Source organism: Mus caroli, chromosome 12 (genome assembly GCF_900094665.2).
Source record: "Mus caroli chromosome 12, CAROLI_EIJ_v1.1, whole genome shotgun sequence".
Taxonomy (NCBI): domain Eukaryota; kingdom Metazoa; phylum Chordata; class Mammalia; order Rodentia; family Muridae; genus Mus; species Mus caroli.
Window position 1 is genome coordinate 13,430,055 of NC_034581.1, and position 12,090 is coordinate 13,442,144.

The following is a 12,090-nucleotide window of genomic DNA, read 5'->3' on the forward strand; positions in this document are numbered from 1 at the left end:
ACTCACTTTGTAGACCAGGCTGGCCTCGAACTCAGAAATCCTCCTGCCTCTGCCTCCCGAGTGCTGGGATTAAAGGCGTGCGCCACCACGCCCGGCTCAGACCATTTCTTAATCTGCTGCCCTGGTTCTTATTTCATCCCAGTCCCTAGGAGGTCAAGGAAGGAGGGTTGTGAGTTCTAGGCCAGCCTAGGCTATTTATCGAGACCATCTCAAAAACAAATAAAATGTAACCAAAACCATTTAGTAATCAGCTCCCATGCTGTACCAGGTATTTGACATGTGTCAGCCCCAACCTTCATCTCCCTCGTGTGGACAGTAACAGCCCTATCTCACAGAAGAAAAAAAAATCAACAGGTTTAATGACTTGTCCAAGGTGCAGGCCTAAGAAGAGCTCCTCCATCCCTCTCACTGCCTGGGAAGGCATCTACTCCATTCGAGCTGCAGGGTTTGAGTACAGCTGGCTGACACTTCCCTCCTCCTCCTCCCTCTCCTCCTCCTCCTCCTCCACCTCCTCATGTCTTCCAGGAGCTTCCCAGATCGTTTTTAGCAAGTGGGCATGCTACAATTTCATTCCAAGCAAACCTCTAGGAGATGGTTAAAGTAATTCCCTGACAGCTAATTATTTTTTTGTTGTTGTTGTTTTTTGATTTTTGTTTGGTTTTTGATTTTTGGTTTTTCGAGACAGGGTTTCTCTGTGTAGCCCTGGCTGTCCCGGAACTCACTCTGTAGACCAGGCTGGCCTTGAACACAGAAATCCACCTGCCTCTGCCTCCCAAGTGCTGGGATTAAAGGCATGCGCCACCACGCCCGGCTACAGCTAATTATATTAACAACAACAACAACAACAACAACAACAACAACCACCAGTCGCAGGCCGAGGATACAGCTCAGTTGGTAGAGATCTATGGATGAAGCCCAAAGTTTATGGCAGCGTTGTATAAACTGGGCATGGCGGCATAAGTCAGCAATCCCAGCACAGAGGAGGCGGAGACTGATGACCCGCAGTGCAAGGTGCAAGAACTCCACTGCAAAGGGAGTTTAAGGCTCGTCTGGAACACTCAAGATCTTGTTTCAAAAATTATACAAATAAAATAAAATAACACTTTAACATACTTCGTGTTAGAAGCGTTCACTAGTATTTCTCACTGAAGTGTTCTAGCTGCTTTGTGAAGCTCAGATGGTTACGTATGCATTTGGGGCAGACTCTCTGGGTCAGAAGCCCACAACCTATCTTGGTACCCCAGGCAAGAAGAAGGCTGTTGCTGGTCCACACCTCTTCGGCCTGGTCTACGATGAGGAAGAGCACCCTGAAGTTTTGCTTTAGTTTTCAGAAATAACTGAGGATATTCAAGCATTGGAAAAAATTCTGGATTGCCATCTTCATTTTCTTTATTTAGTTTCTCCCCAAATTATGTTTCTGATGGTGGTTGCAATGCATACTTTGGGCATCAGGGGGCGCCCAGTAGCTTTTTCTTGTGGCTTTGAAGTATGTTTTTTTTTGTTTTTGTTTTTTTTTTTTGTTTGTTTTTGTTTTTTCTCATTTCACGGTGGCTGACTGTGGCCATCCTTTTTTTTCTTATCATTTTGTTTTGTTTTGTTTTGTTTTCTACACAGGGGTTTTCTGTGTAGCTCCAGCTGTCCGGGAATTTGCTCTGTAGACCAGGCTGGCCTTGAACTCAGAGAGCCACCTGCCTCTGCCTCTACCTCCTGATGGCTGGAATTAAAGGGATGTGCCATCAGACAGTGGCCATTTCTGATCCAAGACAGAAAACAGATTTAATGATCAGAGGAGGTGTCTGGGAAAGACTGGACTCATGGAGCCAGCAGTGAACCTGAAGGGACAAAGGGACTGCCTTCACCATCAGTAAGGTGATTCTAAACATTTGTTGGCAGGTATGTCTGACCACAACCCTGAAGGGATACTGGAGCCTCCTGTGCTGTGTGAGGAGGGCTTGGGAGTTTGGGCTGGGTGGCAGCTGTCCAACAGTTGGACGGGTGTCAAGATTTTAACACCTGAATGGATGCTTGCAGGCCAAACGCACGCAGTCTGGGTGAGTGCTGTGGGTACCTTAACTGGCTGCTGTCAGGGTCCCTTTTAGTTCACATTCTGGCGTCCAGTGGCTCATGGTATTGCTGATGCAAATGTGTGGGCTTGGCCCTGCCCATTATTCTCACCTGTAGCTATTTAAGTCATGGCCCAAGTCCCAGGAAGAAGAATCCATCCCAGCTTGCTCCTCGATGCTTGCTCCCTGCCTAGGCCAGGCTTAACAGCTGGGGGAGTTTGACCTAAGCTCCAGTCAAAGCCCAGTTTGCTCACTAGCTGGGGTAATTCAGGGGTCTTGCCTGGGTGCTCCAGTGGGGGCTACACTGCCTCACAGTGTCAGGGTAGCCATGCTGGGTAAGGACATAAAATTGCCTGGGGCCTTCCCACTCTGAGGTGCATGCAGCTCATGTCCACACTGAGCCTGTCATGATATAGACAAGAGCTGGACACCAACCTTCTCGAGCTTCCAGATCACTGGCCCTGGGTCTGGGCGGCGTCTCAGTCTCCATGGCCACCGAGTCCTTATTGCCCCCTCCTGAATCCTGAGCCCAGGATATCCTCCTTGCTGGGGACACATCATGATCTCTAGCAGGTTTGGGGCAGTTCTCTGCCGGTGTGATCTCCTAGTGAAGTGCTGAGCTGTGCTTCTGGAAGCAAGAGGAGCCAGTGCCCAAGAGCCACCATGAACAACGTCACCTCTAAGAAAGAAGAATGGGAATTGGAGGAGCTCAAAAAAGGGACACTTGATTTTCACAGTTGCCATAGCTCTGGGGACACAAGCTGAATTCTCAGGTTCTGGGAACAGGGAGGTGGGGTTGGAAGGCCCTTTCCAACCACATGCATGCTGAGGCTGTGCTGTGCTGGGGGATTTTATACCTCAGTTCAGTGGTACTTCATTGTGACCTATGGGGGTACATGCTATCATACCCCTGTTTTACAGATGGAGAAAATGGCTCAGAACGCAGGGGCATCAAGTCTAAAACCTTAAGGAGACAGTTGTGCCACTTGGACTCATGTCCACGTCAGGGTTGGAGGGCTGGTGTCTTCTCCCATGCTTTATTCTCTTTCAGAAGGTGGAGTCTCTCTTCTTCCCTAACTACGGAAATGGAGGTCGGGAAGGAAGCCTCGATGTCCAGGCAAGTTTTATGTCAACAAGACAGAAACTGAAGTCATCTGAAAGGAGGGAGGGGTCTCAGTTCTCCATAAGGTCCTGCTGTAGGGTATTTTCTTAATTAGTGATTGTATTAGTCAGGGTTCTCCAGAACAACAGAACTCATAGAGTGTCTCTATCTATTAAGGGAATTTATTGTAATGACTTACAGTCTGTTGTCCAATTAACCCAACAATGGGCAGCTGTGAATGGAAAGTTCAAGAGTCTGGGAGTGGCTCTGTCACACGAGGGTAGTCGTTTCAGCTGGTCTTCAGGATAAGCTGGGATCCTGAAGAAGTGGGTTCTAACATATGTGCTGGCAGGCAAGTGCAAGCGGACAAAAAAGAGCGAGTCTTTCTTCTTCCAATGTCCTTATGTGGGCCTCTAGCAGAGGGTTTGGCTCAGATTAAAAATGTGTATCACCAAGCTTGGATTTGGAACTTGCTCTGTCTGGGGCTGGCCTTGAACTCAGAGATCTGCTTGCCTCACTCTCCTGGGATTAAAGGTTCGTACTACCTTGCCTGGTCCTAAGCTTTTCATGGTCACTATGCCTCAAAATCTCCACATTAAGATCTAGGTCAGAAGCCTGTGTCTTCCAGCCTCATGATCAGGATCACAGGTGAGCCCTCCATTTCTGGATTGTAGTTCATTTCGGATGTAGTCAAGTTGACAACCAGGAATAGCCATCACAGTGGTTGATGGGGGAGAGCCCAGCTCATTGTGGGTGGAGCCATCCCTGGACTGATGATCTTGGATTCTCTAAAACAGCAGGCTGAGCAAGCCAGCAAACAGCAGCCCTCCATGGTCTCTGCATCAGCACTTACCACCAAGTTCTTGCCCTGACTTCCTTTGGTGATGAAGTGTTCTATGGAACTGTGGGTGAGATAAACTCCTTCCTCCTCAAGTTGCTTTTGGTCATGGTGTTTCATCACATCAAAAGAATTCTAAGACACGTTAGTACCAGGATTGTGGGGTGTTGCTGTGACAGACCCAACCATGTCTTTTTGGAAGAACTTTGAAACTTTGGGATCACAAAGCCATTGAGTGTTGAAAACTCAGGAGCTGGGCAGTGGTGGCACCTACCTTTAATCCCAGCACTTGGGAGGCAGAGGCAGGCAGATTTCCGAATTTGAGGCCAGCCTGGTCTACAGAGTGAGTTCCAGGATAGCCAGGACTATACAGAGAAACCCTGTCTCAAAAACAAAAACAAATAAACAAACAAAAAACAAAAACAAACCAAAACCCAAAACCCAAAACCGAAACCGAAACCGAAACCGAAACCGAAACCGAAACCAAACCAAACCAAAACAAAACAAAAGAGTGCTGAGAGCTCACTGGGCTGTTCTGTAGGAGCTTGGGAGATACTATTTGGTTGTGGTGTTTCATCACAGCAATGGAAACCTAACTAAGACACTGATTTTTGAGGAAAGTATGGGTTTGGGAACAAATTACAGGAGAACAGGATACAAAAGAGCATGGGGGGACTACGAGCCCAGATAGGATGGGGAAAATCCTTCCTTTACTGATGGAGCTGCCACAGCCACACTTGTTCCAGTGCCAGTGTTTGCCTTGCTTTGATTCCCTCCAGGGTCATCCATTGACGTTTCCTTGGATATATGTTGGTTCTACAAACCAGTGGGGAGCCTGTCAATCAGGAAAGGGTCCCCTGAGACTCCACAAACAAGACTAGCCCTCCTCTTAGGCTGTTGGTGCTCATCTGAGGGAAGAGTGTTGCTCTAGAGTTCTCTACTAATCAGGCTTTCATTATGAGTCCCTGATCACATGGCAGTCATTTTGCTCAGTGGGAATGAGCATGTGTTTGTATTTTAGGTGTGTGTGTGTGTCCCATCAATTTTTCTGGGCACATTCTTTTTGCATCCTGTGTTTGGGGCTTAAATCCCCTCAGTGGGGAGCTGTGCAGAGAAAATATGGTATATAAGAGCAAGCAGTGTTTGGGGGAGGTCAGGCCTGAATGGCGGCAGGGGTGGGGTGGAGGTGGAGGTGGCAGCGGCGGGGGGGGGGGGGGGGGGGGGGGGNGNNCCCNCCNCNCCTTAGCNCNCAACACNCAGAATATGGTTTTGCAGGCCAGATAAGCAACTGTAGTTGGCTTTGTCAGGATGTGGGCAGTTTGGGAGTCCCAGCTTCACTGTGGAGTGGATCTTGTAGGAACCTCATCCGGTCCCTCAGAGGTTCCACCATGAAGAGCTGGACACTGGCTGCTAACCTCCAAAAGTCTGTGGCAAAAAAGAAGCATGTTAGATTACATGTGATGCTCTTTGTGGAGTGTGTGGCATCTCACAGGATCAACACTGGCGAAACCTGTGGAGTGTGTGCAGATGCAAACACTAGCAGATGCCCCAGCACTGGGGGTACCTGGTCTGCTGCTCCTGGGGAGGTAAACCTCTTCCCAAGGACTTTGGGACAGAGCTGTCACAGAGCTGGAGAATCTCAGGAGGGAGTCCCAGTCACTTCTGTGACTACAGTGTAAGTTTCTGGGAGATTCTTTGCTTTATTTACAGTTTTGCTATCTTCTATGTGGTCCATTGGAAGCCCTGCTGTCATATTGGCCTGCATGGTGGCAAATTAGCATTTCTCAACTCTCTGCAGTTCTTAGCTGTTATGTTAGTCACTTTCTTGGTTGTGATGATCAAATACAAGACAAGAAGGAATTTGGGGAGAAATGAATTATTTTGGGCTCACAGTTTTAGGGGACACAGTTAAGCATGGCAGAGAAGGCTTGGTGGCAGGATGTGAGACTGCTGGTTACACTGTGTTAGCGGTGGGGGGTCAAGAAGCACAGGACGGGAGCTAGGCTGTAAACCTCACAGTCAGTCCCCTAGGCCCACCATCTAGAAGTCCCACCACCTCCCCAATCACCACCACCAACAGAGGCCAAGTCTCCAAAGACGCAAGCCCACGAGAGATGTTTTACATTTGAACTAACCATAGCCGTCAAAGTCCAGGGCATCATATATTATTATTTAAAAAGACTTTCTAAAAATTATGTTTGAGGGCAGTGTGTCTGACAGGACCTAGGTGTCGGGTCCCCTGGAGGTGGAGTTACTGGCTGCTGTGAGTTGCCTGTGGTGTGTGCTGGGACTGGAACTTGGGTCCTCTGCAAGAGCATCTCTCAGTGCAAGGCTGATTTGTAGAGTGTGTAGGGCTGATTGAGTGACAAGATTCCCTGCTAGAGTAAAAAACCGACATGCCTGAGGAAGCAGCTACATATCCTTGATGTAATCAAAGCAAGGCAAACACTGGCAAGTTGACAGCTGAGCCATCTCTCCAGCCTTTATTGTTGTCATTGTAGTTGAAAATACGCTTTTTACTGTGGTAGGAGAATTTAGTGTAACTCCTGACCTTTACGGAAGCTTTTAAGGTTTAGATTTGTTTTGAGACAAAGTCTCTGTTTGTGGCTGTGGCTGTCCTGGAACTATGGCAGCTCACAACCATCTCTAACTTCAGTTTCAGGGATCCCACATCTCCTAGCTTCTTCAGGTATGAGCCATGCCCATGGTTCACAGACATACATGCAAGCAAAATACTCACACACATGAAAAAAAATCATAAAATAATAATAACAACAACAACAACAGCAGCAACAACAACCACAACTCATGCTGGCACTTTTCTCAAAATGGGTCAAATCTTGGCAATTTGTTTCTAGAACTTACCTATCTCACTCTCCGAAACGGAAGCAACATTTCCTGTCTTCATATTTACCTTTTCTGATATCTCCATGTCTTCTGGGTTCCTCTTTTTTAAAGACTTGCTTTTATTTTTAAATATGTGTGTGTGTGGGTGGGTGTGCATGGAGAACTGCAGGTGCTCTTGGAGACCAGACATGGTATAACCCCCTGGAGCTGCAGTTACATGAACTGTGAGTCGCCGGGCATGGGTTCCGGGAACTGAACTCTGGTCCTCTCCATGCTCCTAACTCTTGAGCCACCTCTTCAGTCCTTCTTCTGTGCAGCAAACCCCTTGGCTCCCTTCACTGGCCTTACCACTCTAAGTTGTTTGGCTCTGAGAATGTAAAATTAGAGGAAGTATCCTTCTCTTGTTAGGAGATTTTGATTCCTGTGATGTGAGGAAGCCTGACGGTGGAATTTATAGCTCAAAGAAGCAATATCAGCGGAGTATCCCCATCAGCTGTTGAAGGCAGAGAACTGATCTAGTTTTAAAAATAGGCCTTCTGTGTGGAGTCATGTAGAGCCAGGTAAAGACTCCATGGCAGGGTTGTGGGCAGGGGGGTTCTAACAGTGGTTTAACTCTCTCTTTCTCTCAGCCACCCAAAGAATCAGACGTTGTTCCATGGCCTATAAGGGAAGGGAGAGAAGTCTCCAAATAGCCCTGAATTTAATTATAATTAATTTGATATTCATATACATGAACATCAAACTTTTAAAACAGGTTTACTTTTGATTCCTTGTTTATGACGTGTCTCTGTGTGTATGCACACATGTGAGTGCAGTTTCTCGTGCAGTCCAGAAGGCAGCGTTTGATTCTCTAGACCTCGAGTTACAGGTGGTTGTGTGCCACCTGATGCAGATGCTGGGACCTTGGGCTTAGCCACTGAGCCATCACTCCAGCCTCTGGCATCTGTCTTTTCAAAGCATTTGGTATATTTGTTTGATGCTGCATGCAAAGGACCTGTCCCATGTGGTATAATTTTGTCATCTGTAAATAAAGCAAAGGGCTGGACTAGATGACACCTTAGGGGCCTTATACTTCTGAGTTATTACAATCCCTGCTACAGAAACGGTCAACACCCAAGACTACCTATGAAGGACCAAGGTCAGCAGGTCCTTCTTGCCCTATGTGAGGTCTCCTTAGAGGTAGTTAGTCAGGGATGACTCCTGATGGTCCCTACTGGAGTCTCAAAGTTGAGGCTCACACCCACCTTTTCAAGTTTAGCCTAGATGTGATTTTATGATGCTGAACGCTGAAGACAGGAACTTCTGGACTGACTAACGCAGCAGCGGCTGCTGCTATATAAAATCAGGATGGCTGCCCCAACTGTGGGGCATGGAGATCCGTGTGCTCACAGATCAGAACTAGGAGAGCCTGGAAGGTTACACACAGGGTTGTTCCTTCAAAGGAAGAAATTTGGCTCCTGTTATCTGACCAGAAGGCTGAAAATGGATGTGCATTCTTGCCTGGTGACCTTTGCGACATGTGTGGTCAGAAACCATGCCGGACCCTCCCCTTACTCTAATCATGAGCTTGTTTCTCTCAGTCAGTCTATAGAAGCCATCTTTATGGAAGGCGTTGCCTGTACTTTAAAAGGATTTTACTGTAGTCACGTTCTATCTTTATTTAGCTTACTTTGTTCCTTGAAGAGATTTATGTATGCTTTGTTGTGCACACAGGATTGAGATAATCATTACTAGAATTAGTTTTCATCAAATTGTGCTGTACTTAAATGTCTAAAATAAACTACGTGGGGTCAGACTCCCAAAGTTTGAGCAGACACCAGCTATTTAGTCATGTTGAACCAAACTGCCTTTTTCTGGAGGTTCATCACTTTGCTGGCTGTGGATGTTGCAGAGATTCCCCTCTCCCCTCCGCCTCCCTCCCTCACACCACACCGCCCAACACGCCCATCCAGTCCTGTTTCTCCTTTCTGTGCTCATTTGCTTTCCAGGGAGCTCAGATGCCAGTCACAAACACACAGCAAAATGCTGGCAGTGCAGAGACCGATTGAAACACACAAATATTTCTTTTAATATTTTCGTTGGGAAAGCAGACAGCGTGAGAGGCTCTGGTGCCGAATTCCAACTGTGAGTGACGTGCCTGAGAATCTGTAGTTGCTGTTGGGCAGCAAAGTGCCTTTACTTTTCTTAGGATGGCTCTTTGGCAAGGGGCTTGTGTAGGGAAGCCATGCAAGACCTGAGAATGTCTCTTTAAGGCATTGTGGTTCTTCGGGAAGCTTCCTGGGGTTCTTGCAGTGCCTTGCTTGCTGTGCAGGAATAATAGGTGGCCCAAGGTCTGTCTGCAAACATGAGTGTGCTTTGGGCATACATCTCCTTGGTCTCCGCTCATAGTGATGCGAGTCCTCTCCGTGCCAATCTGAGGACAGCAAGCAGTGTCCCACATTCCCCGAAGGGTACAGTTCCCCTGCTGCACTGAAGTACTGGTACCCTCTCTTGTGGTCTTTTTTTACTGCATCTCCATCTGCTGGGTTTGAAAGTTTCCCCCAAATCTCATGTCCCAACATTACCCTCAGTGTGAAAGTGCCAGCTGGCAGGAGCTGCAAGAGGTGGTTAGGCCACCGGGGTCCGGTCCTCATGAGTTTATTGGTGGTGTTATTCTGAGAGCGGGCTTGTTGTAGAGTGAGTTTGCCTCTGTCCTGTTCCCTTGTGTGCTCTCACCTCCGGTCACATTATAGACGTGACAAGAAGCTGCCCCCTCACCTTGACCTTCATGACCTCCATAACTGGCAGCCAAGTAAACGTCTATTGCTTAAAAGTTTCCCAGAATTCACCGCTCTGTATGCCCTGTGCTCCAGTCACAAAGAACTGCTTGTCCTTGCCTATCACCAGGAACAACTGCTGTATGCTCTTCTGAACACTGATGCCTTCCTTCACTGACTCTGAAATGTTTTCCTGCCCACCATCTTGGTTTGACACCATGACCAAGGCAACTCTTATAAAAGGACATATATTTGGGGCTGGATTACAGGTTCAAAGGTTCAGTCCAGTTTCATCAAGGCAGGAGGAATGACAGCGTCCAGATGGACATGGTGCTGGAGAAGGAGCTGAGAGTTCCACCTCTTTTCTGAAGGCAAACAGAAGAAAGACTGGCTTCCAGGCAGCTAGGATGAAGGTCTTAAAGCCCATGCTCACTGTGACACACTTCCTCCAACAAGACCACACCTCCTCATAGTGCTGCTTCCTGGGTCAAGCATATTCAAACCACCACAAGGCTGCTCTCTCTTTCATATTTACATGCTTCTGGGGTTGGAACTCAGGTCGCTAGGTTTGCATGACAGACAAGCAGTTTACTGCTGTCTCACCTGTTCATTCTTCCTTTTCTTTAGGATTTTGTCACAGCAAAGAGAAAAGAAATTAATACAGTGTCACTGGATGCAGGCTTTATCAGGAAGGGGGACAGTTATAGGTTAAATTATACTCCTGCAAAAGGATGTGGTCAAGTCTTTTAGTATATCTTTTATGTTTATGAACATTTACCTGCATGTACTTATGTGCAATGCCCACAGAGGCCAGAAGAGGGCGTAGGGTCCCCTGGAATTGGGGTTATGGATGGTTATCTGTCTTGTGGCTGCTGGGAATTATACCAGGGTCCTCTAGGAGAACAGTCAGTGCTCTTAACCACTGAGCCATCTCTCCAGCCCCGTGAGTTCAAGTCTTAACACATGGTACCTGTGAAAGAAGCAGCTGTGGGACGCAACACTGAGATCTTGTTTTTGCAAGGGTGGCAATTGCTTTCAGAGCCTCAGCTTCTCGGGGCTTGCAGAGACAGCATGGAACAGTTATGTAGCTCCACATCATCTGACAAAATGCATTGAGACACGCCTACTTACTTGTAGGTCCTTCAGATACAATTAGAGGACACAGAGGAATCAGATTGTTTAGGTCAGAAGGGATTTGAGGCGTTTGCTGAAAGACCACACACTGGTGCCTGCTGGAAGCCCATGTCCCAAGTCAGGTACAGGATGACAAAGACACAGCAAGGTGGCCTCTGCCCCAGGGCTGGGAAAGTCCCAGCTGGCTGTGGAAGCCATGGGACTTGGTTGTGGTTGTTCATCTCCATTCTCTCTCTTAAACTCATCTTTATACCTTTTAATTATATGTAGGTGTGTGTGCCTTCATGTGTGAATGTGCACGTGAGTGTAGGTGCCCTTGGAGGCCAGAAGAGGGCATCAAGTCCCTTGGGGCTGGAGTTGCTGATCACTGTGAGCTGCTTGCTATGCATGCTGGGAACTGACCTCAGATCCTCTAGGAGAGCAGCAACCATGCTTAGTGATGGAGCCACCATTTCTGCTCCATGCCCATCACCTTCGTAAGCGGAGGCACAGGGAACCTCTGATGGATGCCTGGCCTAAGTTCATACTGTTTACCAGAGTAGCTTGCCTTAGCAACTAATTGCTACCTGTGCAGTGGCCTGGTCCTCGCCCCTATTTGTGACGTAACCATCCAGTGCTCAAGTTCTTTGGCTCAACGCAGACAGAAATTGTGAGAAAGCAAGGAGTAGCTCTCCCAGTGCTGGTGGGTCTAGGCTAATGGATGGACTGGCAAATTTGGAGGCTTGTAGTTCTTTGTGTGTATTTTAATATAAATATGTATGTGTCTATATTTTATATATATATATATATATATATACATACACACATATATATGTATATGTATATGTATATATATATATATAATACACACACATATATTACAGGTACATTGTTTATTTTATATGTACGATTGTTTTGCCTGCATGTGCATCATGTGTGTGCCTGGTGCCTGTGGAAGAGGGTAGTGGATCCCCTGCAATTGCAGCTACAAATGGTTGTGAGCCACCATTTAGGTTCTAGAAACTGAACCCAGTTCACTGCAAAGTAGAAAGTGCTCTTAACTGCTAAGCCATCTCTCCAGCCCTGGTTTGTAGTCCTGAGTCCTGAGAACTAGGTCCTTTGGCTCCAGGCTCTAGGGCCAGGGACTCATGGCTCTAGGTCTCACACATAGGCTTATTACCCAGTAGCTAGGGTAATCCCCAGCTCTTGGCAGTAGCCAAGTTGGTGGTAGCAGCAGACAGCACCAGCTAGTATCCTGGTCTGGGGTGTTGAGACTCCGCCCTTAGAGTGATTAGCATCATAGATCTTAGGCCTCCGGCAGCCCTTGGTAGCTCTTTGGAACTCTAGTGGTGACTGAGGCTTCAGTTTCTC